The following is a 4,477-nucleotide window of genomic DNA, read 5'->3' on the forward strand; positions in this document are numbered from 1 at the left end:
TTTTTCCACTATGGTAGACTGGACAGCATGGACCTCTGAGGTTTTACCAGGGCCAGGTGGATTCTGGGAGGAACTATTGGAAGCAATGTTTGAGACCGAATTCTATTTGGAAGAAGGTTTTGCAGGGGTCTGGGACACTGAACCAATTACTCCATCAATAGGAGGTGTAGCCTGTGACTTTGATGTTGTTGGATCGGATGATGGCCATGGAGCATCAGGTAATAACTCATACAAAGTGCTAGACTGAGAATAAATGAGATCTAAGTACTAGGCACGAGCAATGGATTGTTCTTCGGTAACGCATCCACCCATAGCTATATTGCAAGTAATTGGAGCGATGAATGACTTGGTAAACCATTCAGTCAGCAACCAATCAGCAATCTCAAATTTGATCAGGTGATGTCTACATCTCCATTCATGGATGTGATCAGAGATGTGCGTCGCAGTATTTTGCTTGAGCGATGTAAGCAAATAGGTGCTAGTTTCATAGTGAACTGGAAATTGGAAATGTGTGAGGAAAGCCATGGCTAAAGAGTTGAAGTCATGGTAAGTACTTCGAGGGAGCTCGATGTACCACTTGGTTGTAGCACCTGTAAGGATTCGTTGGAAAAGACGAAGACGAATAGAGTCATCAACGTAGGAATTTGAAGAGAACCAGAGGTGATATGTCATCACATGGGCTTGAGGATCTTCTTTTGCTTTCCCATCAAACTTGGGACAATTGCTTGGGATCTTGGATGGATCTAGAGGCTAATACGATGAATGAAGAATTGGATCATTAGTGAGTCGAGACACATTTGGCAACTCTAGTGTAGCCAAGAACAACAATTGAGTATTAAAAGGCATTGAAGGTCGATAAGCGGGTCTAACCAAAGGAGCCCATCCCTGCTAATAAGGATTTTGTCCCCATAGTGGAGGGTTTTGGCCATATGGCATTTGATTTTGCCCCCGCTATAGGTTACCTTGGTCGTAGGGAGGATTTTGACCTTGAATGCCTTGGAACTGTCCTGCCACAAGTTGTTGATAAGCAACATACTGGTTAAAAGGTTGTTGAGCCTATCAACCTTGGACATATGGATATTGCACCTGTTGTACCTGAACATATGAGTTTTGAACCTGTTGCCCCTGAACAAGAGGATTTTGGACCTGTTGTCCTTGGACGAAAGGATTCAGGACCTGTTGCCATTGGACATTAGGATTTTGGTCCTGCTTCCCTTATACAAAAGGATTCAGCACCTGCTGCCCTTGGGCATTAGGATTTTGGGCCTGTTGCTGTAGGACTTGACCCTGACCTTGTCCCTGCAAGGGTTGACCCTGTTGATATGTATATAAGGGTTGTTGTTGCCCAGGTTGGCTTTGTTGTTGCAAGGATTGACCTTGCGGCTGCAAAGGCTATCCATGTGGCTAGAGAGGTTGGCCTTGCAAAGACATAGGTTGGGAGTTTTGCGGAGCATACTACATGGTTTGCTACAACTGTTGCGAGGGTTTCCCCTGTAGTTGTTGCAATTTTCCTTGCTGCGACATCATTTTCCCTGTTGCTACATGGAAGACCCTTTCTACAACAAAGGTTGACCTTGTTGTTGCAGAGGTTATACTTACTATTGCAAAGGTACTTGAACAGTTCCCGAAAAATTTCTGAATTGTATCTGGCCATAGCCAGCCGAAAAAGTGGATGGACCAGGCTGAACATACTATCCAGGCTGAAGGACATAAGGCGAATTGACCATTCCTTGAGAACCATATGGAACATAAGGAGCTTGGTACTGAACCTGAGCCTCATAAGGCTGCTGATACTGGAAATTGCTTGACCCAAACAAACCAATGAGATTTTGGACCTGTTGGTACTGGACATTACTCAATCCAGTAGGAACAACAGGGTTTTGGATAACACCAGAAGAAGGATGGTTCATCCCAACCATGTGAGCATGTGAGCTACTCACATCGATTGTGCCTGACATCATAGAAACATTCAGATTCTACCCCCAAGGCGGTGGTACAACTAGGCCGCTTAGTGGATGGGTCGAAGAACTGAACAACATGCCTCGAGACCATCGGTTGAACCAGACGGGTGACTTGGACGGAAGAGACAAGAACGTTCAGAATGATGGGTTGCACCGGGACTAAGGTAACGGCAGAAAGCATCGCCTGTTGGGAGGTCGAGTTTTGACTGAACAGACCTGTATCAGGCATGGCACGAGATGCACAAACAGGGTTGTGATAAAGTGATGAGGCACTAGGTGTACCTAAGACCAACTGTGCTAAAGCCACATAATTAGGTGGCAAATCTCGTTACACACTTATGGGGATGCTTCCCGTGTAGGGGAAAACTTTAGGAGGAAATTGATGTTCTTCCTCTTCAACAGTGTGTAGAGTAGAAGCTTATGATTGATCTGGAGAGGTAACTGGAGCTTCACCTTCGGGTTCCATAGTTAGGAACAAACGACGATGAACAAACGAAGATGTACGAGGGGATAATTCCAAAAGAACACTCGGCTGATCATACGGACTATACAGACACTGCAGTGATATCACAACAAGTTTGAACAAAGTATTCAGAGGATATATAACCAATCAAAGCTTACCTTCGGTAGTCGACGAACTCTCAAGAGTTTGGATGAGATTGTCTAGAGATTCTGAGCCAATATCAGAAGGTGACCCAGTATCTGAAGTAGGTGGAGGATGAGATGAAAAAGGTTGAATTCTCAGAATGATTTTGAGTTCAATACCTTGGTCCTCGAGTGACTTTGGTAATTCAGGAAAAGGCTCCTCAGACAATCTTTCAGACGAAGGAGAGGAAGAGGAACTAGGTGAACCAAATGGTTCAACCACGATGACCTTGTCTTAGTTAACAGGAAAAGAGAGATAAATTTCAAGGCTTTAAAATGTACTTTAAGGAAAACTCACGATTTGGTCTAGAAAAGACTAATAGGATGTTATAAGATCGTGGGAAACAATTTTTTAAGATGCATAAATAAACTGGTGCTCTTTCATGTTTTAAGAGTCGAGAAAGAAGCAAAGATGACTCTATCACTTTCGATTGGAAACGAGCTCGAAAGGACAAGCGCTCGAATGATATTTTAAGTTTAATGAGTCAAAAAGATCAAATGAATACTCTGGATGATCTAGGTAAAAAGGATTACCAGGCAACCATGAACTGCAGAATACCTCCCGGCAAACCGAGAAGTACGGGCAAGCAATCTCCCCAAATGTTGTGTTCGGTGTATCACATTTGCAAGGCGGCAGACTCAGCTTCCTATGGATAAAGGATTGTAGCCTAGAGGGGTCTCCCTTTATATACTCGACGGTACGGGGAGCACAAGTCCGTACTAGCACTGTCTAGTGTTGAAGCTAACAACGACTGCTAGGTTTGAAGACGACGAAACACGTCTCTAGCCTAGACCTTCTAGATATGATCATTAGGTTTCAAATGTGCCTTAGGTTAATTGAGTTCATTTTAAAGTTTATCTTGAATTATCTCTCGGTTTTCAGGGCCTTAGTGATGCAACTCGAAAAGTCCTAAATGCAGCTAAATGAGACAAGACACTTTTAATTCGATGAATTTTCTACACTAGAGAGGGTAGAAAACACAATCAAATGCAAACAATCAAGCAAATGAAATCAAAATGATTTTTCACTTACTTCAATTTTTGAAAGAAAAATAAAATAACTAATGAAAAAATCATTCTAATTCCTAGTTTCCTAGCAAGTACACTCCAAACAGTCCTTTCAAGGGTGAAAAGAATTCTTTTTCTTTTCAAATGCAAATTCAATCCTAGTCTTCAATGATGCTAACTAACGTAACATATTGATGCAACAAACTAGAATTATGTACTTTTCATCAAATGACAAAATGAATTTCTCATCAAACGCTTCAATGAAAAAGTTTCGAGACAATCGATTCTCAAGCAAATGAAAAACACAAAAAGAGAATCTCTTTCAAACTAATGACTTAATGATTCTATAAAAACAAGTCAAGCAATGTGATCTATGCCAAAAACGAGACGTTTAGACAAGCAAACGAAGCTTTTCAACTTGTGTAGTGGAGACCCAAAGCGATGAGAGGACCATAAATGGAATGCAAGGAGTAAATGCACCAACAACTTGACTCACTGAGTTCACAATGAGTTGAATGGATGATAACCTAGATGCCCTAGGGCCACAAGCCATCCAAGGACCCAAGATATCAAGCAAGAAGAAGGCAAGTAAACAAGAAAATAAACCAAGTGAAATGTAGCTTTCCAGTCAGGGAGAAGACAGTCTAAACAACTTACAAGGCATAAATTAAGAGAGCAAGACACACTGACCAAGATCTGGGGTGAACCCTAATCTTCACTTACAGGCATCGGTGCGACTGCCTAACTGACAACAAGCGCCAGAAGGGGGTATACGCGACTGTTTCTGAGCATATCGCTCTGATCGGCGCAACTGTCGGGGAAATAAGCGCACTGAGCAAGGATGCAAAAAAAAAAAAAAAAAA

Source organism: Pinus tabuliformis, chromosome 7 (genome assembly GCF_031772625.1).
Source record: "Pinus tabuliformis cultivar Carrire ecotype Pingquan chromosome 7, CPIR1, whole genome shotgun sequence".
Classification (NCBI taxonomy): Eukaryota; Viridiplantae; Streptophyta; class Pinopsida; order Pinales; family Pinaceae; genus Pinus; species Pinus tabuliformis.